Source organism: Schistocerca piceifrons, chromosome X, assembly GCF_021461385.2.
Source record: "Schistocerca piceifrons isolate TAMUIC-IGC-003096 chromosome X, iqSchPice1.1, whole genome shotgun sequence".
Taxonomy (NCBI): Eukaryota; Metazoa; Arthropoda; class Insecta; order Orthoptera; family Acrididae; genus Schistocerca; species Schistocerca piceifrons.
In genome coordinates this window covers 751,483,727-751,509,800 of record NC_060149.1, presented here as the reverse complement: position 1 = coordinate 751,509,800, position 26,074 = coordinate 751,483,727, and the positions used below count along the sequence as shown (strand labels likewise).

Sequence of the window (26,074 nt, the reverse complement as noted above, 5' to 3'; positions counted from 1 at the left end):
TAGACTCAAAAGAAAAGTGAGATGCAACAATGTGCTTCTGGTTTCACAAAAAGTCACATTGGACATTGAGATATACAACTCCCTTTAAAAAGTGACAAACTTAAAATAAAAGTCTCCACAGCAGCATCAAGCGTAATAATAAAGTCATTTTTGTACCTGAGAAACTTCGTGGTCAGGAGACACATAAGTTGCAACTGACAGGGTCTTTGCGTATCACAGAATCCACCACAATCATAGCTTCAGGTCTATAGATTGTCCATCGAACCTTCTTCAAGCAATATTAGACACTAAATTTCTTGTGCATATACAAAACAGAGGTCATAATCATGAATGTGTTAGCTCTTCATGCTTTAGATATGTTGGAACGTCATCTGGAAAAGGTGACAATTATGTCACCTCTGAGTAATGCATCTAACCACAAAGACAATAAGGTTTTTTTCTATCCTTGTTAGATATTTTGGTTACAAAACTGGTGTCAAAGCAATAGTATTACAATAAAAATAACTGCCTGGAAGAACACCTACTCTTTGTTATTTTACATAACATGACGTTATAAATTTTATATCTCAGGAGCCAATTCTTTCTCCATCTTAAAATTTAAGCCACCATTTGTAAACACAATATGAAAAACATCAACTCTTTTTAAAAATAATGAAAGGCATGTTTTTGAGATTTTCCAAAATATGTTTTCTTATCAGTAAAATCAAGCAAATGTTACACCATTGCTGTGTTACATGTCAAACTACAGTTTAAACCAAGACCTTTACAATGACATCTGTTTCAGCTTCCTGATATCAATAGTTTTGAAGTTATATATACACTCCTGGAAATGGAAAACAGAACACATTGACACCGGTGTGTCAGACCCACCATACTTGCTCCGGACACTGCGAGAGGGCTGTACAAGCAATGATCACACGCACGGCACAGCGGACACACCAGGAACCGCGGTGTTGGCCGTCGAATGGTGCTAGCTGCGCAGCATTTGTGCACCGCCGCCGTCAGTGTCAGCCAGTTTGCCGTGGCATACGGAGCTCCATCGCCGGGTGGACGTACCGCCGAATTGCTCAACACGTGGGGCGTGAGGTCTCCACAGTACATCGATGTTGTCGCCAGTGGTCGGCGGAAGGTGCACGTGCCCGTCGACCTGGGACCGGACCGCAGCGACGCACAGATGCACGCCAAGACCGTAGGGGACCGCACCGCCACTTCCCAGCAAATTAGGGACACTGTTGCTCCTGGGGTATCGGCGAGGACCATTCGCATCCGTCTCCATGAAGCTGGGCTACGGTCCCGCACACCGTTAGACCGTCTTCCGCTCACGCCCCAACATCGTGCAGCCCGCCTCCAGTGGTGTCGCGACAGGCGTGAATGGAGGGACGAATGGAGACGTGTCGTCTTCAGCGATGAGAGTCGCTTCTGCCCTGGTGCCAATGATGGTCGTATGCGTGTTTGGCGCCGTGCAGGTGAGCGCCACAATCAGGACTGCATACGACCGAGGCACACAGGGCCAACACCCGGCATCATGGTGTGGGGAGCGATCTCCTACACTGGCCGTACACCACTGGTCATCGTCGAGGGGACACTGAATAGTGCACGGTACATCCAAACCGTCATCGAACCCATCGTTCGACCATTCCTAGACTGGCAAGGGAACTTGCTGTTCCAACAGGACAATGCACGTCCGCATGTATCCCGTGCCACCCAACGTGCTCTAGAAGGTGTAAGTCAACTACCCTGGCCAGCAAGATCTCCGGATCTGTCCCCCATTGAGCATGTTTGGGACTGGATGAAGCGTCGTCTCACGCGGTCTGCACGTCCAGCACGAACGCTGGTCCAACTGAGGCACCAGGTGGAAATGGCATGGCAAGCCGTTCCACAGGACTACATCCAGCATCTCTACGATGGTCTCCATGGGAGAATAGCAGCCTGTATTGCTGCGAAAGGTGGATATACACTGTACTAGTGCCGACATTGTGCATGCTCTGTTGCCTGTGTCTATGTGCCTGTGGTTCTGTCAGTGTAATCATGTGATGTATCTGACCCCAGGAATGTGTCAATAAAGTTTCCCCTTCCTGGGGCAATGAATTCACGGTGTTCTTATTTCAATTTCCAGGAGTGTATATTTGTTTCATGGTGCTCCCAGAAAAATGAGAAATTTTTATTTCCTGAAATTTGAAAAACAAATGATCCATGCATCAAGAAAGTATGAAATTTTGTAATATTTGTTTACTTGATGGTACTTACATTAAACAACGAATAGTAAATATCTGACACTAAGAGATCCAAATCATTGGTTGATTTGATACAGACTGCCCCTTTCTAGCTACAGTACAGTCCTGTAATTGCCCATAGATCACAGAGTTGTCAAATGTTATTTTGCAAGACAGTGTTCCTAATCGTTATTCAACTGGTTAATTGATTGGCGACCATATGATAAATAAAATTAGAAGGAAGGTCAGCATTGGCCGTAATTTTGATGATTTATGAACAGCAAAGTCAATTTTCGATCACGAGGATCAGTTAATGCTGCTTCGTGCACATATATGCGTGAGTTGCTGACAGAAGGTGCAGTAGAAACCTCCCACAGGTGCACGCCTCCCACAGATAGTCTCCAGCGGCCAGCCCATGCTGATATAGTTGGCAGCCTGCACCTAGGGACACCACACTCACTGCACTCACACTCATGTGCACTAGTCGTAGGGTACAACATCATCTCTATAAATCCTACCTGATAAGACCCCAAAGCAATGAGCTTCATTGACCAATAATTTTGTAAGCTGCCCCTTAATTGATGAATTACTCACTTCCTTCTTCAACTAGTCTATGTAGTCATTCAGACCTAAATTCCACCAAACTCAGATATGTTAGTGGATAATATGTTACATTTGTTTATGCTGCAAGTCAACAGATAGTCCTTCAACAATGCTTCAGTTCTCTGTAGGTTTCCCGTATTTTGGCACAGTTTTATTGTGTTGTGATTTCCCTTATACAACATAATTATCTGCAAACAGCCTCCTGGAGTTTCCAATGTGTTACACTCGGTCATTTATATACACTGTGAACAGTAATTGCCTTATAACCACTTCCTATGAGCAAAACTGAAGCTTCTTTCACATCTAATGATTTATCCCCACTGAAAGGGACATCATGTGCTCTATTTGCTAGGAAGTCACCATTTCAGCCACAAAGCTGGTTCACTGTTTCATAAGTTCACATTTTGTTGCTGTGCAATACTGCAGAACTGTATCCTACATCTATATACATATTCCACAAGCCACTGAATGGTGCGTGGCAGAGGGTACCTTGTACCACTAATAGTCATTTCCTTTCCCGCTCCTAGGCAAACAGAATGAGTGAAAAACGACTGTCTATATGCCTTTGTACAAGACATATTTTCTCTCTTCTTAGCTTCACATTGAAAGCCAATAAATTCGGTATTGACTTGGGTTTCCCTATGTATGTCTTCTGGATCTCATGGACGAACAAAGTGAGCTGAGCCTCACACAATCACTGTTTGAGCAGTTCATGTTGGTTCTCACAGAGGAAATTTTTGGGCTCTGGAAAAGTCATGATATATGGATAGAATGTGTTCTTTTATTTTTCAACAGACTGACATCAAAGATATGGGCACTGAGTTAAGCACATCTGTCTGGTGATTTTTCTTGACGGAAATGTACTGCACATTTTTCCAATCACTCTGAATGCTTTGTTGTTTCAGCAACTGCAATACACAGCCACTTCATAGAGAGCCTTACTGTGATGGACTTAGCATTGTGTGGTGCCAATGTTGGAAGGAAAATCATGCATTTTCATGTAATTTCTCATATTTAATTAAAATACCCCCAATAACATGGAAAATATGGAGTTATTCCAATATTCAGCATAAATTAAAAATGGAACAATGAGCACACCTTTTTGTAATCTTTACTATCTTCTCGTGAACAAATGCAAAATAGTAGGGAAAAAGATATCATTGCCATACTCAGCTTAAAGTAGTTACAAATACACACTGCTGTCTTTGCAGACTGAAACTTTGCACTGTTGAACTATATGGGCTCTCCATTGAGAAGTACTAAACAGCTAATTCAGAATTTACCGTTGAAGTTCTGAGAGCATCCATTCATAGAAGAGTCAACCATCATATTGCTTCCTCCCAAATATACTTTGTAAAAAAAAACATAAAGGTAAAATCAGAGATATTCAAGCCTACATGGAGGATTACCAACAGCCATTCTTCCTGCAAACCATTTGTGACTGGAACAGAAAAGGGGAAAGTGACAATGGTACACAAAGTACCCTCTGCACACACCATAAGGTAGCTTCTGGAGTGCAGATACAGATTTAGAATAATTTTGTAGGACTAGTGAAGAATACAACTGAAATGCTGAACAGGTAGTTTTTGTGTGATCAGTTGCAGTGGTAGGGGAGTAGAGGACTGTATGTATGGTCAAGATGGTCTACATAACAAGGTAGCAATCCTTTGGTTGCCTAAAGGCATAGGAAGATGCATTGGTAATTAAAAAAGTTCATAACTACAATGAAAGTCAACTTCATGTAATATTGACCACTGTAATTTTTCAATAAGCAGTAATTTTACAATAAATCTAAGGTGTGAAGACATTTTGGCTATTTCCTAATGTAAGTTGAGTTAACTAGAACCTTAGGAAAGTGGCCCGCATATCAGGGCAGTGGTGATCTGTGTACCACTACTTACTTCCCCACATGAGAATATTTATAATTGGCTGAAGCATAAGTGAAATGGAAACTCAAGAAAAGGCAGTTGATCCTCTTCACAAATGAAACCATACCTCCACATATATACTCTGCAAACCACCATGAAGTACATGACAGAGGGTATGTCCCATTGTATTAATTATTAGGGTTTCGTCCCATTCCATTCACATACGGAGTGTGGGAAGGATGATTGTTTGAATGCTTTTGTGCATACCATAATTATTCTAATCTTGTCCTCATGATCCCTATGTGGGTGACACGTAGGGTCTTGTAGTTTATTCCTAGAGTCACCATTTAAAGCCTTGTCTTGAAACTTTGTTAGTTGACTTTCTTGGGATAGTTTACATATATCTGCAAGAGTCTGCCAGTTCAGTTTCTTCAGCATCTCTATGACACTCTCCCACAAGTCAAACAAACCTGTGACCATTCATGCTACCCTTCTCAGTATATGTTCAATATCCTCTGTTAGTCCTATCTGGTATGAGTCCCACACTTCTGAGCAATACTCTAAAATGGTTCGCATGAATGATTTGAAACCAATCTCCTTTCTAAACTGATTGCAGTTCCCCAGTATTCTACCAATAAACTGAAGTCTACCAACTGCTTTACCCCTGACTGAGTCATTCCAAAAGTGACCCACTGATATTATAGTAGTACAATACAGTTTTTTCATTTTGTGAAGTGCACAATTTTACACTTCTGAAGATTTAAGGCAGTTTGCCAGTCTATGCACCACTCTGAAATCTTATCAAGATCTTGCTGAATATTTATGCAGCTTCTTTCAGACAGTACTTCATTATAGATAATTGCATCATCTGCAGAAGTCTGAGGTTACTATCAATATCATCTGCAAGGTCATCAACACGCAATACGTACAGCAACAGGTCCAAAACACTTCCCTGGAGCACACCTGAAGTTACCTCTACATCTGACAATGACTCTCCATCCAGGATAACAAGCTGTGTCCTCCCTGCCAAAAAGTTCTCAGTCCAGTCACAAATTTCAATTGATACCCCATATGATTGTACTTATGACAGTAAGCATGGATGGGTACTGAGTCAAATGCTTTTTAGACATCAAGAAATACTGCTTTCAGTATGTCATGTGAGAGAAGTGCGAGTTGGGTTTCACACGATCAATGTTTTCGGAATCCATGCTGGTTGGCATGTAGGAGGTCATTCTGTTCAAGATACCTCATTATGTTTGAGTTCAAAATATGTTCCAAGATTCAATAATAAATTGATGTCTAGGATATTGGATGGTAGTTTTGTGGATCACTTCTACTACCCTTCTTGTAGATGGGTGTGATCTGTGCTTTCTTCCAAGTCCTGGACATGGTTTTTTGTTTGAGGGGTCTACAACAGATACTAATTAGAAGAGGGACTAACTCAGCCACAAATTCAGTATAAAATGTGACAGGGATTCCATGGGGGCCTGTAGCTTTGTTCAGTTTTAACGATTTCAGCAGTTCCTCAATACCAGTGACACTAATACTTATTTCATTCATATTTCCAGTGGTACAAGGATTAAACCAGGGGCAATTTTCCTGTGTTTTTTCTTTGCGAAGGTACATATGAAAACGGAGTTAAGCATTTCAGCTTTTGCTTTGCTACCCTCAGTTTCAATTCCTGTCTCTTTTGGAAGGGAGAGGACACTAATTTTGGTGCCACTTGCAGCCTTTACATGCTCAAGGCTATGGCTTTTTAGAGATCTTGCCAAATCATTTGGAATTGTAGGGCTGAATAATTTCATCTAAAATGGCAAGAAATCATTCTACAATGTGAAAGACACCATCAGCAGAGAACCAATTTGGCTATCCAGTACTTTGAGGTGTACAACATTCAAATGATAACATGATCAGAAAACTCTATGGATTTCTGTAAGCTTTTGGGCTGCAGTTGGACCTAATTGGTCTTGTTAACCCTCTCCACAAAGCTTTTGGGCTGCAGTTGGACCTAATTGGTCTTGTTAACCCTCTCCACAAACACTACAATTTTTAAAAAGTACTCTCCAAAGACAGTGGATAAATATATTGGAGCTGGCTTAGATTTTTATGAACAGCACACAAGCTTATTGTAAGGTAACCCTATTCTTTAATAGTCAGAATGTTGCTTTTTCATAATGATCTCTTCAGAGAGAAGTTTCTGGAAATTTAATTTCCACCAACTATGTTACTGGAGTTGATGGTTTCCACCACTCCCAGACACTGTACAATGTGATTAAGATCATGATATGATGTTGAAGTCTACTATATTTTGACTATATATGAAGTGGGTAACATTATATTTCTCTGCATCTGGAGTCAATTGATAAAATGGCACCATCCTGAAAGCTTGCTAACATTTGACATTTTGTTTGTCCATATTTATTCAGAAGCTGAGCTATAATGTTGAACACATTTATTTGCCAATAAGCTGCTTAATGAGAACTCTATAAGGCCAATGGTTGCCTTACCTCATACCGTTGTTTCTAAGAGAGACTGGTAGACTTTGATTTCTTGTAACTTTAGCTGTTTTCCATCATGACCTGCATTTACTTCAGTATTTATATCTGGATAGTGTACAAATAATGTAATTCATTTTTATTCCTAGTGTTACATTTAAGAATATTACTGTTGTTTTCAAATTCTGAACAACTGTTAATGAGAAACTCCGTATGCACCAAGTATATCTTATAAGCTGTGTTAGTATGCATTGGTGCCTAAATGGTTGTCTTCAGGAGGCTTTATGACATACACAATACATGTTATCCTTATTAGCAAAATAAATAAGCAAACACAGATAAAATGTTCCAACCTTAAGCATATACAAAGATGATAACTGAAAAGCTTCACAAGCCAAGATCACTAAAAAAAAAGCATTTCATTGGATGACCAGTTTTGACAGAGCTATGCTGTTATCATTGCATCTTATTCTGTATTTTACGACATATTGTCCATCAGTGTTGCAGGTCGCTTCACATTGCTTATAAAGTTCCCACTACCATGAAGATCGGTATACATCGGCATGTCAAATGTAGAAGTATTATGTATAAACAATATAATTATGCTTATGTTTGTGCATAATACTTTCACATTTGGCATGCTGATGTATATTGACCTTCATGGCAGTGGGAAGTGTATATACAATGTGAAGCAACTTACGACAGTTGGACAACATGTTGTTAAAAAAAAGTGCTTTTTTAGTGATCTTTGTTTGTGACATTTTCTTCAGTTATCATACATTGCAGATCACCCTCAGACTGACCACACATTGTAGATCATCTTCAGACTGACCATGTCAAGAATATGTAACACATATGAAGAACTATAATGTGTGATTTACAGTTAAAGTTCTTATCAATATGTACAACTATATTCACTGAACATTCCATTACAAAGTGTGTTCCATGAGGAATAGTAAATTTTTTAAGAGATGGAAGGACAGACTAATGCTAATAAAACAGTCTATACAAGAAGCGTCCAATTTTTTATTGTTTACAGAGATACAGTTTATTACAGAGACAAATTTTTATTACACATGTTGGTACTCCAGTTGCTATGGATTTATTTACTGATTGTCATTTTTGTTTTGATGTTCAAGTTGTGCTTGCATTTACATAATAGAATTTTTGATCTGCAATGGGGACTGTGATTTGTTAGGCAGTTCTATTGTACTATTTAAGTATACCCTATGTATTTACAAACACTGAGTATACTGATATTGTATTTGTGCACAGGTTTTGTAATAGATATGCTGCTACTGCCTGTAGTGGATACAATAGGTGATATCTTAACTGCAGAGTACCAGATTCGAGAGTGTTTATTCATGTTGTCATTAAACTGTGAGAGACTTGTGCAGAGCCCAGAAGTTGTATTTCATTTAAACACACAAATAAATACTTTAACTGAAGTACAGGACATTATTCACTTGGTAGAACGTAATAGTTCAACAACTGCACACAGATTTCTACACGTCAGCGTTCCAAATACAAGAATATGGTGGATATTATGTGTGCACAGCCTCTGTGCTTACCATTTATAGTGAATTAGGCACCTTCAAGATGGATGTGAAGGTAGTCAACTGGACTTCTGTCATTAGCTAATTGCAATTCTCCAAGTAATCCCATTAATATTGTTTACTGAGAAGGCCACGTTCATGACTGTATCAATAACACTTGTAACTCACATTGGTCACTTGATGAAAATCCACATCCTTTTGTGAACACATTTTCAAGAATGCTTCTCTGTAAATGTGTAGCATGGTATGATAGCCAATTAGTTGACTGGGCTCACATGACACACTGAAACTTTTGGATCAAGGCAGTCAGGTAGATGCAGTATTTCTTGATATCCAAAAAGCATTTGACTCACTATCACACCTACACTTATTGTCAAAAGTACAATTAATTGGATGTCAAGTGAAATTTGTGACTGAATTGAGGACTTTTTAGCAGGAGGACACAGCATGTTATCTTGGATGAAGAGTTGTCGTTAGATATAGAAGTAACTTTGAGTGTGCTGCAGGGAAGTGTGTTGGGACTGTTGCTGTTTATGTCATATATTAATGACTTTGTGGACAATATCGATACTAACCTCAGACTTTTCAGAAATGTATAAATGTGCACTTCACAAAACAAAAAGCATAGTATATTATGACTATAATATCGATGAGTCACTGTTGGAATCAGCCAACTCATACAAATACCTGCAGCCAACTCATACAAATACCTGGGTATCGCACTTTGTACAGATACAAATTGGAATGATCACACAGGCTCGGTCATGGGTAAAACAGGTAGTAGACTGGTTTATTTGTAGAATACTTGGCAGCTGGTAACACTTGAGCACACACTGTCTGGAGGCAGTGTTCCTGCATCTGACATTATCTAGTCAAGCTGACTTATAAGGGATAGTAACATTTTTGATTATTTGTTATATTTAGAGGTGGAAAGTGCCATTGTTGTTTGATAACATGATCAAGAATCAAAGAAAAGTCACATCTGTTAAATACATACAAGTCTGCATTTCGAACAATTTGAAGCAGAATAACCATATAAAACAAGCTGAAAAGAAATCAGGTGCCAAGTTGGAAATATTTCTGATCAGTTTACGAGTCTTATGAGATACGATCACTACAGGAAGTAGATAACAAAGAAAAAGAGAGTGGCATGTTATGCACCAAGTTAATTTAGTAAGTGCAAGAGCATCACAAAGACATTCATGAGATTACTTTGGAATGCACTACAAAATTTCGAGAGTGTATATTTCAAGAGAAGAGATGAGTAACACACTGCTCCCTCCCATATATCTCTTGCAAAATCACCATGACAGTAAAATCACATAAATTTGTGTTCATATGGAGGCTTCACATGCACTATTCATGAATGAAACAGGAAAGATAGTAGCTATAGATGTTACTCCATCTTGACAAACAATAATCAAGAACTTGATACAATGTGTCTTTTCACTAAGTAATGTACTATGGCAACACTGTGGGCAGTTCATTCAGCACACAAAAACAATATAAAGAGTTTGAACAGTTAACCTGATGTTTGAGATGATGTGTGAAATACTTAGTTAATGGCATCATCCACTGCACTGTAGTTTAGAATTGTGTGTCACACAAAGTGCTTATACGGAAGGGACAACTAAGCAGTCCTGACTGGCAAACAGTCAACTCTTATACGGTCACCCAGTCAAAGATACAGCAAGGGTTTCTCCTCCTAGCACCTACTTATATGAAACAATTAAAACTGTGAGTACCAACAACAAACAGCAATGTACTTATGTTGTCAGAACCAAAGCAAAAACATCATTAGGATTTGTTCTTAGTGTGTGTCAACACCTTTTGTAGAACAGAGGACATTACTATGCATTTTCCATTCACTTGAAGTTTCTTTTGCTTTTGTGATATGAAAAAGGAAACAAAAGTGAATTAAAACATCAAAAATTTCCATTTTGCATAATTTATTACCCAGAAATTGCTGCAGAGTGAATTATGTATCAAACAAAATCAAATATTAATAAAGAGGAGGAGTAGGTTCAATCAGCTGATACCATTTTTGGCTTTAATATGAAGCATAATGATGTAGCATGTGATGTCATACATATGCAAACAGAGATAGAACCCAACATTGACAATAGCTATTTATTTGTTACATTATTATTTGGAATGTACATTGTGGTAACAAACTAATCTGTAATGTAGCTTAAGGTCTAGGTTTGGCTGGAAGGTTAGTCTGGTTGCAAGCAAAACCCTATGAATGTCAATACAAAATCTCAATTTGTAGTCACACCAACCAATGTGATATGAGAATAACTATAATTCTTGTTATGGTGCATATTTTACACGTACTGGACTTCCATGAGTGATTTTGTGTCCACTGTTTTGATGATGCCATGCATCAAAACAGATAGGTTGTATCAGCAGGTTTCCAAACAAAAATATATCTAATACCAAATTAGTTGATGCATGCTCAATTCTGAAATAATGCCTCCTATACAGAATGAGAGTAACAACGAACTTACAATGTTCTCTAACCTAAGAAACTGAACTTGCATTTGGAAGGAGAGGGAGTCAACAATCCATCAGGCAGGTATTACTTACATTTTCTCATAAATTTATTTCATGTGAATGCCAGTGTGGCTTTTTTTTTTAAGAGTACATATACAATTTCCTGCCCACCCTTCCCTATTTGAGCTTATGCTCTATCAGTTGTGATGTTAAACCTAAAAACTGCTGCCTTCCATGAGCAGCTTCATCACTTTCACTTTAAAATTGCTGACAAATACATCTCCATTGACAATATTGAGTTGCCACATGTTCTCCTAATTCAGTGGCTGAATATGATTTCTGAGTATGTTGCTGAAAGTGCAGAATAATTCAAGGCGATTCCAATTACTATGTGAACTGTAGCTCTGAATAATACCAAACAAGAATATTTCTAACTATACCCAGGAGGTGATAAGGTATCCAGTGGAAAAGCTGTAATAGAAAATGTACAAGTTAGAAAGCTGTGTCAAAAGAACAGATGCATTTCTGGCTTACTTGAACTTCTATAGCAAATGTTGTGTACCAAGTCTTATTTAAACAATGTTCCGTGCTATAGAGATAGTCATTAACTGGACTACAACGTCACTGGCTGGAGTGTTTTAACATAAGAAAAACAATAAATCATTCACAATCAAGCCTCTCTGGTACAACGGTGATCAGGGAATGTCGTATTTTCTGCAGTGATCAGAGAGATTTACTATTCACAGCATTTACAGAGCTGTAAATTTCAAATGTGGAAGATGGCAAATATTATATTTACCAATGCGTATTTGAGAGAGTTATTGCTCCCTTGTCTAACATTACTAAACAAGTACTGCTGTATAGATCTGAATGGAGATTTTATGGTTTGCTATTTGTACTTCTTATCATTCAGTACAAAGGGTCAGGATTTAACTTTGTTCATGTGCAGGTACACTATTTTCAACTTAGGGCTGAATTTTGTCTTGAAAATGGAATTTTAGGGAAGTAATTGTAATCAACATATTGCAGTGTTGTGCATTAACACTAAATTCATCACACTGCAAAACAACTAGATCAACTGAGCCTACCATACCAAATGTCAGCTTCATCCTGTAATGTACCAATGATGTGGGGTTGCGACGAAATACGTGTGCAAACAGAACACTGGCAATGTTTCTTCCGAGTCTCCATTTGTTTCTGAAATGTACGAGGGAGTGCTGAAAAGTAATGCCTCCGAATTTTTTATGTGGAAGCTCTTAAGGCTTTTAAAATAAAACAAGGGTAATTAACACTCTACATCTTTATTCTCCATGTCTACATATCTGCAGCCCTCTACTACCTGAGGATTTCAAATTGTAGTGTGTAACATGGTGGTGTGTAACTTAACTAAATCAGTCTTTGAGGAACAGTGTGGTGTAATTGAGTTTTCTTGTCCGCACATGGGCCACCCTCTCTTTCAGCAAGGCAATGCCACACCATACACGAGTTCTGTGACATCTGCAACAGTCTGACATCTGGGGTTCACTATCATCAGTCATCCTCCATATAGTGCCAAATCCAATTTTCATCTGTTTCCAAAACTTTACGAACAACTTCAAGAACTGCACTTTGTGATGAAGCGGTGCAAGCTGATGTGAGGTTGTGGCTCCATAAACAAAGTTAATCATTCTACATTGACGGTATTAACAAACTGGTTTCTCATTGGGAGAAATGTGTTCGTTGCCAGGGTGACTGTGTTGACAAATAAATATGTAGACATGAAAAAGAAAGATGTACAATGTTAACAATGTTTGTTGTATTTAGAAACTTTAGTGAGTTTTCACACACAAAATTCGGAGGCATTACTTTTCTGTATGCCCTTAACGTAGTAGTGACCTATTGATCTGTAGCATACCTCACGGTCTAGGTTAGGTTGAAACTGTGAGTTTCGTAGAGCGTTGACGAAACGGTACCCAACGCTTCCATTAAACGCTATATTGTAAGCAAACACACTTCTAAACAGTCCAACTTACAATATGCAAGAGTTACGACAGATCACGAAGACATACTTGTGTCGTTGTCATTTTTAAAGAACGTTACGAAAGTCTGTTTTAATGATTTTTATCTCGTATCTTTTATTGTTTGAATGCCAAACAGTACCTTTGGTAGCTAACCGTAGTAACAAAACCTATGACGTGCACAACATTCAAAATCGCATGTAAAATAAGATTGACTTGATTAAAGACAAATGCATAGCTTCGCTTTGATATCTACAATGCAAACGAGTGACACAAGTCGACCTACTCACCACTCTAAAATGTGTTTTTTGCTGCAGTAGGGCGTTTTAACTTAACTATAAAAGCAAAAGATAAGCTGTCACAACGCTACAACGTCTCTCTATAACCTTACAGGACACAATTACAAACAAAAGCACGGGCAAGAATTGATATTCTGCGCTCTACTGGCGCAAATTAATCAAAAACTTCTTCATGAGATAATTTACGAAGAAAGCGTTAAATGACTTAGTACCACTGTGTTAGTACTGAACATCAGATAACATTGATACAATCCATTGCTGTACCCCATCCCCTAGTCACCGGGAAAAAAAAATTCACAGAACATTTTCATCTTAAACATAATTGCAAATGCTTTTTCTGCTCTGCAAGTTGGAGTTAGAATTTATAAATTTGTTTTCCATTCCGTAAAACTAGCATTGGAATGCACTTTCCGCAACGCAAAATTGCATTCCTTATTCTAGATGGCTCTGGTTGTTCAGGTTGGTAGACGGTAGTCATGGGCAAGAAATCGCCAACTGTTACAAAAAAAGTGAAATATTTAGGTGCGTCCACATGATGCATTTTTTCTGTTCAATCTTGCGCATGAGCTTTATTCCCTAACCAACAGCGCAACTACTCTTGCGCATTTGTGCTGTGCTGTTCAGCAGCCGACAGGTACACAGGGCCCATGTGAGTTTCGTTGTGTACTTCGTTCAGCTCGCTCTGTAAGACGATTTGTGTAGTAATGTCTTTTGACTCCAAAGTAATCGAAGCAGAAAAATAGAAGAGGAAGTCCATTTATTCTAGAAAAGTACAAGGTGTACAACTTGGCTTCCGCCGTTTCCCGATACGGTAAGCAGCGGTCGAAAGAAACAAATCGCAGACGTCAGGCAGTTAGCTCGGACCTTGGTCAACATAACCTCATTCAAACATTTCGCGGAAAGACCACAAAGATAAGATAAGAGAGATTAGGGCTCGTACAGAGGCATATAGGCAGTCATTTTTCCCTCGTTCTGTTTGGGAGTGGAACAGGGAGAGAAGATGCTAGTTGTGGTACAAGGTACCCTCCGCCACGCACCGTATGGTGGATTGCGGAGTATGTATGTAGATGTAGATTGTGGCGCATGTTGGAACAAATGATGCCTATTGTCTGGGCTCTGTGGTCATTCTTGGGTCATTCCAGCGACTGCAGAAAAGGTTGAGAAGACCAGCCTTAGTGTGAATTTTCAATGAAGCTCACAATTTGCAACATTATCCCCAGAACTGATCGTGACCCATTGGTTCTGAGTCTAGTGGAAGGGCTGAACCAGAGACTTCGAAGGTTCTGTGACAAGCTAGGCTGCGACTTCCTGGGTTTGCACCATAGGATTGAGAACTGTAGGGACCCCCCAAATAGGTCAGGTGTGCACTACACATCAGAGGCTGCTGCTCAGGTAGCTGACTGTGTGTGGGGTGCACACAAGCGTTTTTCAGATGAGGCGACACTCCATCCAGTCCAGATAACGATAGGTGTAGGAAACCCAGTAGTATCTGTTTAAGATCGAAAGAAATGCCTCCCACAGGTGGGAGAATTAAAATCCTAATACTGCCAAAACATTCGTAACAAAGTGCCAGAGTTTGAAGTGCTCATGAAAAGCAACGAAGCTCACAAAATAAAAAAGTAATAGAAGTGAGATTTTTGGGGAAAATTGAAGTGTATATCGAAAGGATAGGCAAATGGGAAATGGAAGTGGTGTATTTGTCACAGTAGACATTGAAGCTGCATGTGAGATTTTTTGGGCAAGGCTCAGTATGGGGGGTGGCAAATGGATCCTTCTATCGCCCACCAGGCTCATCTAATGATGTAACCGAAAACTTTAGACATAACCTCAGTTCAAATGTACATAAGTTCCCCAGTCATAATGTAATCATCGGTGGAGACTTTAATCATCCAACAATTAATAGGAAAAATTACAGCTTTGTTAGTGGTGGGCATGTTGAGATAACCTGTGGAAATTAAGTAAATGCCTTCTCTGAAAACTAACTATAACACATACGTCAGGAAGCCCACTTTTGATGGAAATATATTGGATCTAACAGCAATAAATAGACCTGACCTCTTTGAGGATGTTTACATCGAAACTGGTATCAGTGGTCATAATGCAGGTGTGGCAACAATGATTAACAAAGGACAACGAAAACAAGCAGAAAGCTATAAACATACAGTAAAGTAGATACAAAATCGGTAGTGTCATACCTCAATGAGGAGCTTGATACTTTCAGCACGGGTCAGGAGCATGCAGACGAACTCTGGCTCAAGCTTAAAAGAATAGTTGACCATACACAGGATAGATATGCGCCCAGTAAAACAGTGCATAATGGCAGGGAACGTCCATAGTATACAATCACTGTAAAGCAATTTCTAAAGAAACAGAGATTACTGCATAATAGGTGTAAAACAAAGTGTAAGACTATAGACAGAGAGATGCTGAATGAAACACGTTTGTCTGTCAAGAGAGCAATGTGTGATGCATTCAGTGATTGCTATAGCAGAATATTGTCAAGTGATTTTTCACAGAATCCAAAGAAATTCTGGTTGTATGTAAAGGCTGTTGTTGGCACCAAAGTTAACAGGAACTGACATTGAGGGTCGCAAAGCAAAAGCTAAAATGCTTAACTCCATTTTCCTTTACAAAGGAAAACATAAGAAAATTGCCCCAGTTTTATCCTCGTACCACTGGGAAGACGAATGAAATAAGTGTTAGTGTCAGTGGAGTTGAAAAACTGCTGAAAGCATTAAAATTGAACAAAACTCCGGGCTCCGATGAAATCTCTGTCACATTCTATACTGAATTTGCGGCTGAGTTAGCCCCTCTATAATTTGTCGTAGATCCCTTGAACAAAAAAATGTACCCAGGGTTGGAAAAAGGCACAGGTCACGCCCATCTACAAGGAGGATAGTAAAAGTGATCCAAAATTTAACATCCAATATCCTTGACATCGATTTGTTGTAGAATCTTAGAACATATTCTCAGCTCAAAGCTAAAGAGGTATCTTGAACAGAATGACCTCCTCAATGCCAACCAGCATGGATTTCAGAAACATAGATCACGTGAAACCCAACTCGCACTTTTCTTATATGACATACTGAAAGCTCTGGATCAAGGCAACCAGGTAAATGCAGTGTCTCTTGATTTCCAAAAAGCATTTGACTCAGTACCACGCTGACAGTTATTTTCAAAAGTACGATCATATGGAGTATCGAGTGAAATTTGTGACTAGAATGAGGACTTTTTGGTAGGGACGACACAGCATGTTATCTGGGATGGAGAGTTATCATCAGATGTAGAGGTAACTTCGGATCTGCCTCAGGGAAGTGTTTTGGGGCCCTTGTTGTTTCTATTATGTATTAATGGCCTTGCAAACAATATTAATAGTAAAATCAGGCTCTTCATACAGTTATCTGTAATGAAGTACTATCCATGAGAAGCTACATAAGCATTCAGCTAGATCTCGATAATATTTCAACATTGTGCAGAGACTGGCAAATTGCTCTAGATGTACAGAAATGTAAAACTGTGCAATTCACAAAACTTAAAAACATACTATCCTATGACTATAATATGAATGAGTCACTGTTGCAATCGGCCGACCCATACAAATATCTGTGTGTATCGCTTTGTAGGGATATGAAATGGAATGATCACAATGGTTCAGTCATGGGTAAGGCAGTTGGTAGATTTTGGTTTATTGGTAGAATACTGGGGAAGTGCAATCAGTCTACAAAAGAGGTTGTTTACAAATCACTCGTGTGACCAGTTCTAGAATATTGCTCAAGCATGTGGGACCTGTACCAGATAGGATTAATGGGGGATACTGAACGTATACAGAGAAGGGCAGCATGAATGGTCACAGGTTTGTTTAAGCCATGGAAGTGTGTCACAGAGATACTGAAGGACTGAACTGTCAGACTCTTGAAGATAGACGTAAACTATTCCAAGAAAGTCTACTAACAAAGTTTCAAGAAGCAACTTTAAATGATTACTGTAGGGATATACTACAACCCCCTACGAATGGCTCACATAGGGATTGTGAGGATAAGATTAGAATAGTGACTACATGCACAGAGGCACTCAAACAATCACTCTTCCCGCGCTTTATTTGTGAATGGAACAGGAAGAAACCCTAATTACTGGTGCAATGGGATGTAGCCTCTGCTATGCACCTCTTGGCGGCTTACAGAGTATAGATGTAGATACGTACTGGCAGTGCTTCATTTGTGACGGTAGGCATGGGTACCTCTGACGAAAAAAACCAGAACTGCAGATGGTCAGATGCGGTACGATAGAAGATTTTTTTTTTTTGCCAGTACAAATGTTGTATTCACACTTTAAAAACGCTCAGAAAAGCGGTAAAACAATGTACTAAAAAGTCTACACTTCAAATCTGTGTAGTTTCTTTTTTCAAATCAAGCACTGCATACAGGTATAATCATTCATGAAACTTGTGTAAACATTTTTTAACAAGTAAAATACAAACGATGCATTGAACTAGCCCTCATCTAACAATTAAGAACTTCCCTAAATATTTCTTGGTTTTAGGAATAATCATTGATATGTTTTGATTTGAAATGTGAAATAAATAGTTTCACCTTATTGCTGCAGTTTTCCAAGTTGAAAATCTAATGTCTCGCTGTTGTTTCCTTCCGAAATTTCCATTCAAAACGTTGTCGTCACTTTGTATTTCTAGTACCTCTATTACTGTGTTTAGACCCTTTTTACCCACAGTCTCCTTTGTGTTTCCTTTTCCCGTCGCCTTTTCATGACAATAACCTCAGTACAAACTCCCAATGAAAGAAGCATAGCAGAAAGCAAACTGCTCGCGCAATGGACACGAGGACGCCCATTCGTTGCTTGCTTTCCTTCCACTAACATTTGTGTATGCGCTTTTGTTCCCATGTGTCTGCAATTGCTCGCGAGAAAACAGGCATCGTGTACCCATATCTCTGTGGTTGCAACACAATGGCTGAGAAGCTATAGTGTTCACAATAACCAGTAGTGCCAGCCAAAAATAAGGTATTTCTGACACAATGTCAAATTTATAATATAGCCTACACAAATTACAGAAGATACATAGGCTAAATAAAGACTTAAAACTATAAACAAGTATTTCCACATATTTATAGCAAGGTTAAGGATCATTCAAAGGTCGCTCTTAATATAATAATCGTAGTTTGATGCAACACGTACTCCCCTTTTGCGTGGTGTGGTGTCTCGGCACGAAAATTTTCGAACTCGTTTCCCAAGCTCAGTTCTGGCGGAATACTTCTACATCCCTACTACCCTCCTTAAGTTGCCAATCCTAGAATGATTTGCTGCCGGTTGCATTATCGCCTTCTTTGTGTGTTGTCGAGACGTGTTACTGATACATGTTGGGGTCTCTTAGACCACGCCTCGTGAACTCTTTCTTCGGCATAGGTAATGACCCAACCTCTATATTACTACGCTTTTGGTCTGCTGTGGCCGTTACCGGAAACACGCCGTGACGTTACAGAAAACAAGTTCAGTGGGGAATAAGGAAAATTCATGGCACTGTGAATGATTCGAAAACAGTTGTGCATACACTATCAAGTGTTTCAGTATACCCTCGTAAAATTTCACGATAAACGATAAGCCGAACAAAGCGCCCTCATTCCCATGTGCAATAATATCGTAGTCGATTAACACTCTCTTCGCTGGAACGTTTCAATTTAAACGATCCCAAGTTTCTTGAAATTGTTGTTTGGTGGATGGAGGAAGAAGGTCAGTGACATAGATGAAGAAATATACGAAAAAGACGACGATTTATTTATTCATCCTTTGATCACTGTTTAGAGCTATGTTGGATACATCAGTGTACATTTACAATTACAATCACAGGACAAATTACGATTTGAGCACATATATTATTTATATATCTTACGGGAATACAGCCGGGTGACGTCGTCGACTACTGTCTGTATTTCGACAGGAGCAGACCCTACTATTTTCAAGGCAAAACTGATGGGGTGTGTTCCTGTCGAAATATCGGCGGTTGTCGACGACGTCACTTTGCTGCATTCCCGTAAGTTATTTGAACATTGTATATGTAAAATAATTAATGAAAATGTAGACATAACAAAAATTTTGCCATTATTTTTATTTACTACATATAGGCAACAAATTTCAATTTTTGCTGCAATGGGTGAAACATAAAAAGTTTTCAAGTTAGCTTTTTATTGACACAGTGTGTGTAGTGCAATTTTCAAGATATGGCTTTAGTACAGCAAATTCTTTCTATGTAATTCTTTTGGACTGATCTCAAAATTACACTGTACAAACATGCTGTTTTAAGTACTCTCTTAGTTTTGTTTTCAAAACTGGTAGTGCTTTTATATTTTTAATCTGTTGCATAACAAGCACCCTGCTGTAATAGGATTTGGATCTTTAGTGGCCAGTTGTAGACGAGTACTGTTGATGTGATAGTCATCTTTAAGTACTGTGCTGTAATTAAGTGGTTCTCTGTTTAGCATTAGTTACAATTTAATTTGAGATACGTTATAGTTTCGAATATATATACAGAGGGTAAGTCGTAATTTTATATTCTTTGACTTTTATTTAACAGGACTTTGTTGATGATTGCCTTCCAATACATCTAATTCCCCCCGCCCCGTTTTTTTTTTTTTTTTTTTTTTTTTTTTTTTGTAGGTTCAGCAGTCTGTTCATATGCACATTTGTTGCACCAACCCATATTATTACACAGTAAAATAAATGTGGATGAATTAGTCCATAATAAACTTTTAATACTGTATCTACATCAACTGTAGGGGACATTTTCCTCATTACAAATACATTGCTGCTTACATTTGAACTGATCTTTTCTGTATGATTTCCCCAAGTCCTAAGTCTGTCTATTATCAGACCCAGACTTTCAACTGTCAATGGCTGTTGGCAATGTGCCCTTAAGTTTTATATTTAGTTTCTCTTCATTTTCTGTTTTCTTTGCGAGTATTTCCATGTAGGATGTTTTTCTCAGTAGAAATACATTGTTTTCACTTAAATATTCATGTGCCCTTTCTGTGTCCATGATAGTTCTTGTTTGTGAAGCACTGATTGAGCTACTACATACAATGAGGGATGCATAATCTGCATACATGATAACTTTTTTTACTTAAGCTGTCATATCATTTACATACAGTATACACATTAATGGACTAAGTATTGAGCTTTGTCCTGTCCCATAATTTACCACTTGAAGATCAATGTAAAAGGTTTCCTGCACTGAGTGCATTACCCCTGGTGTTATATCTACACATTTTATGTAATAGAGTAGTATGGCATACACAGTCAAAGGATTTTGATAGCTCAAGAAATGCTCTAAAAACTTTTTTTATACTTCCAAACCTGTGATTATATGTCATTAGACTTGTCACAGATGTTTTTGTAGATTTCCCTTTCCTAAACTCATGTCGTACTTAATCCAGAATATATTTTATTTTTATTTTATCACTCTGTTTTAATAGCTGTTTCTACAATTTTTGATAAGGTGTGTGTAATTGTTATAGGTCTGTAGTTGCCAGGATCCTCCATTTCTCACTGCCATTGTGAACTGGGACTGCTTTACTCTTTTTCAGACATGTGGGGGGACAGTCCTTTCTCCATTACCAAGTTTATTAGGAGTGTCAGAGGATTAACAAAATACCATCAGCAGTGCAGAAATTCCATCTATGCCCTCTGTTTCGTTGTTTTAAGTGATCTGATTATATTTGTAGCTTCTGTTCCATCTGTTGGAAATAGAAATAGTCATTCTGTTATTTGTGATGAAGCTATACTCTTTTTAATCAATGTTTTGTTTTGTTTCATTAGCCTCTGAACTCTATTTACAAAATACTGATTTAAGATGGAACATGGTTCACATGGGTCAGTCAGTTCCTTCCCTGTAAGTACTATGTTTACACTTTCTATCTTATTTTTATGTGTGACCAGTCTTAGAAATATTTGAAGAAATTCCTATTTGATGTTTATAATATCTCGATTTTGCTTGTCTTATAGTTTGTTGTTGTTCTTATTCTTATGTATGTACATTTCACAGGTTGTTTGACTATTACATTTCCTATATCTTTCATACAAATATTTTAACACTTATCAAGCATTCGTGATATCTCTGGTAATCCCTTTCTTACTGTATCTAGTATTTATCTTTCTGATAACCTGACCATGGTTATCTGAAATAACTGTTAATTCTATGTACTTTCAGTTTATTTAAAGTTAAATTTGTAAAAACTTTATCTACTATTGTGTCTGATGATAAAGTGCTCCTCGTTGGGCTATATACATGCAGCTTCATATTATATGTATTTACATCATGAAAACATTTTGTACAGCTGCTCTTTTGGTGGATTTGTGGTTAGGTTTCCAGCTACTGTTAAATATGGGAATTGTTTAATAGCTTTGTCAAGTGGAACTTCAAGTCCTATTAGAAAACATTTCACAATAGCCAGTGATCACAGTTCTGCTAGCAGAGGATTACTCAGAGCAAGGACTTCAGGACAGTTTTAATGGGGAATTTTTTGTTTCTGAAATAAAATTGTTAATGTAGCTGTTAAAATCAAATTTGTTCCGAGTTGATCCCAAGACTAAATGCAATTTTGCAGACTTTATTTTTATACCTATCTAGGACCATTTTTATGCACAAGTTTAAACCCTGGAATTTAATTTCACACGAAAATTTATTTGCTATAGAGATACTATATTTTTTTCAGAATATAAAATTCAATTCTCTAACAGTTCATTTATGTGTACTATTTAAAAAAACTGCACAAAAGTGTGTGATTTTGTTGGATAAAAAGTAAAATATTGCAAACTTTATTTAGTGGATACTTAGTACAACGATGGTGCTTGTTTTGCATGTCTAGTAGTACTCTTAACAAGTCACTTAGTATTCTTGGGTTTAGCCTATTAAATTTTTTAGTCATCATGGGGAAAGCCCATTTGGAACCTGCATTCCCATGTGACAACACTAGTATTATATTTCATAGTTTGACAATATTCGAGAGCACATACTGTTCATCAAAACTTTTTATTTCACCTACTGCACTCCAGCATTCGATGCTATTGTTTGAACCTAATGCCTCTTCTTCTGCACCAGAAAAATACACCCTTAGTTAGTTTATCTTTTTGATGACTTTGTGGTTTATAGATCTTCATTTCATACTTCCTGTCATACCTCTCAGCAAGTTCTGTCATATCACACATTTGTATCGAGACTAAGGGCAATTTTTTGATTCACGAGCTAAGCTAAGGCTTACATAAACTTGTAAACTAGTGTTTACTGGAAAAGCCTGACAGACATCATTTACACACTTTTCGTAAAATTTCACCAAACTAGTCAGAATTGCTCTTTGTCTGAAGAAGAGAAATTTGTTAACATCGGGTATAGATTGAAGTGTCAGGAAGTCGTTTCTGAAAGTATTTGTATGGAGTGTAGCCGTGTTTGGAAGTGAAACATGGACGGTAAGTAGTTTGGACAAGAAGAGAATAGCAGCTTTCGAAATGTGGTGCTACAGAATGATGCTGAAGATTTGATGGGTAGATCAAATGACTAATGAGGAGGTATTGAATAGAATTGGGGAGAAGAGGAGTTTGTGGCACAACTTGACTAGAAGAAGGGATCAGTTGGTAGGACATGTTCTGAGGCATCAAGGGATCACCAATTTAGTATTGGAGGGCAGCGTGGAGGGTAAAAATTGCAGAGGGAGACCTAGAGATGAATACACTAAGCAGATTCAGAAGGATGTAGGCTGCAGGACGTACTGGGAGATGAAGCAGCTTGCACAGGATAGAGTAGCATGGAGAGCTGCATCAAACCAGTCTCAGGATTGAAGACCACAACAACAACCCTCTCATTACAGTCTTTCAGTGCTAACACAGGTTGTGCCCCCACATTAACTTATTCAATAATGAACAACACACTAGGGTCATATACATTTAAATTGTCGGACTTCTCACCCTTGCTGAGGAAGGAATGTTTGATAGATATGATTTCCAGAATTCTGATAAATCTTCTACTCACATGATATGGATTTTGTACAGAGACTTTCTGTGACTGAAAAATCAATGAACTGATTAGTTAGTGACTGCATGTGGTTCAAAAAATGAAGCTAAGGCTGTATGCAATGCTTCTGGAATGCACAAAAGATCATATTTTCTACAGGATTCTAGTCCTTGAATGCTGCTTCCCTAATAAAAGTCTTAACAAGGACGTTGCTTTGTTGCAGTGCACCACGAACACAGTTCGAAAGATCTAACCATCTTGTGTTACTGTTGCTTAATATTTTTAATTGAGAAGAATGCGTGAACATCTGAGACTACAGTAATATACTCTGGAGAGTGAGAAAAAGATCTGTAAATATTCTGTATCAGAGCTTCGATATAGCTAAGAATTTCTTGTGAACCAACTATATCAACTAAATCTGATGAATGACAAAAATAACTGTAAACAACTGTGTCTGAGATTCCACCTAAGAGATAGGTGTTGAATGATTCAGTCTTATGTGACATAATGTGACCTTTATCTATGCAAAACCCTAGAATGCTATCAACAGATAATTGAAACCTCTCTGTGCAATTTTTGGTATAGTTGTACAAAGCCCTAGCGTTACCTTTTTGTCTCCATGTATGGGAGTTAGATCAATAAGTTGCCTTTTGACTTCAGATCTGTCTATAATGTACTATATTAGGTTGTTGGAGAAATTAGCAGCGTTTTTGTTTGCATGTTAATATTCCGGTTGCTACAGGTTTATTTATCGATTTTCATTTTTTATTTTTAGTTCACTGTTACTATTTGAGTTTGCATATTGTCATTTGGTCATTTGGAGGTAGTAGGTGGAGCTGTGGACGCTAGAAAATGGACTGCCAAGAAGAGAGATCGGAATATTTCCGAGATATTCTCTGTTTGAATTCAACAGACGGGTGATGGCAGCGGAGGCAGCCAGAAACTTTTGCGCCCTGTATTGGAATAATGCCATTGTACAGACCACAGCAAGAAAATCGTTTTCTCGTTTTAATGAGGATTGTCTCGACATTAGTGACTCTCCCCATTCAGGACGACCTTAGAGGTTGTATGAAGACCATTTAAACACATTAAGCCACGATAATTCACGACAATGTACTCGAGAACTGGCAAATCTGATGAAATGTAATTTTCCACCATCATACGACATTTGCACACAATACGAAAGGTTCAAAAATCAGGTGTATGGGTACCGCATGCTGTAAGTCAAAATCACAAAAATCAGTGGGTGGCCATATGTGCATCTCCGCTTGCTCGTCATCAGTTGACTAGTGAATAACACCAAAAATTCGTATCCTGTCTCATCACTCGTGACGAAAAGTGGTGTGTTTATGCTAACACAAGGAAAAGAAAGGAATGATTGACCCCAAACAAAGCCTCCCTGTACAGAGCGTGCATCATCAAGAGATAATTGTGATGTCACCGCCAGACACCACACTTGCTAGGTGGTAGCTTTAAATCGGCCGCGGTCCATTAGTACATGTCAGACCCGCGTGTCGCCACTGTGTGATCGCAGACCGAGCGCCACCACAAGGCAGGTCTCGAGATACGGACTAGCACTCGCCCCAGTTGTACGGACGACGTAGCTAGCGACTATACTGACGAAGCCTCGCTCAATTGCAGAGCAGATAGTTAGAATAGCCTTCAGCTAAGTCAATGGCTACGACCTAGCAAGGCGCCATTAGTAACATTGCATGTATCTAAAGAGTCTCACTTGTATCGCCACAATCTCCAGATGTACCAAAAGGATGGATTAAAGTTAAGTATTCCAGAAGCTACGTACTTTTCTTTATAGCATTCATTACGTATCCTGTTTCAGACCTCACGCCTTCCTGCTTTAGCTTAGCGCGTGCCTTTCGGCTTCCTCTCATTGTGTCTAGGCTGTCTTGTCTAGACACAACAATAATGTTATGCATCTGGTGGAACAGTGATGGTATGGTGTACTACGAATTGATTCCCCAAGGTATAATCATCACTGCTGACATCTATTGTCAACAACTGAGACATGTTGCAGACATAATCAAGAACAACGACCAGGAAGACTGCACAAAGGGATGCTACTCTACGATAACGTCTGCCCATATTCTGACAAAAAACACTATACAGAACTTGGGTTTGAAAGTCATTCCGCACCCACCTAATTCACCTAATCTTGTGCCCTCAGATTTTCATCTTTTCTGCTTGTCCGAAAGGACAGATGCGAATGCACAAACAGTGGCCGAACTCTTACGGGAATCGGCAACGCGCCGCGAGTAATGAAGCCAGCACGGTAGCTCAGCGTGTTCGGTCAGAGAGCCGGTTGGCCTCTGTAATAAAAAACTGAGTGGAAGGATCAACCACCGAACTTGAACAGGATGTCTTGCGACGTCCGCAACGACCAAACACAACGATCAAAAAAAAAAAAAAAAATAAATAAATAAAATATAGCGTCTGCTGTGTAAGCAGGAGATCCCGGGTTCGAGTCCCGGTCGGGGCACACATTTTCATCTGTCCCCGTTGACGTATGTCAACGCCTGTAAG

The 26,074-nt window shown here is 38.7% G+C and overlaps 1 protein-coding gene across 4 annotated transcripts in view; it reads right to left on the bottom strand.

Moving 5' to 3' along the window:
• Positions 1 to 13,772, bottom strand: part of LOC124721663 (peroxisome biogenesis factor 10-like) — a 123,952-nt gene extending 110,180 nt beyond the window's left edge. The window contains exon 1 of one of the 4 annotated variants that reach the window (XM_047246733.1): positions 13,519 to 13,772. The gene's annotated coding sequence lies outside the window, so the exon portion shown is untranslated. Of the gene's footprint in view, positions 1 to 13,125; positions 13,448 to 13,518 lie in introns of those variants that run through there. The other 3 variants (XM_047246735.1, XM_047246734.1, XM_047246736.1) reach the window with 3 other exon arrangements.
• Between the last annotated feature and the right edge of the window lie 12,302 nt (positions 13,773 to 26,074).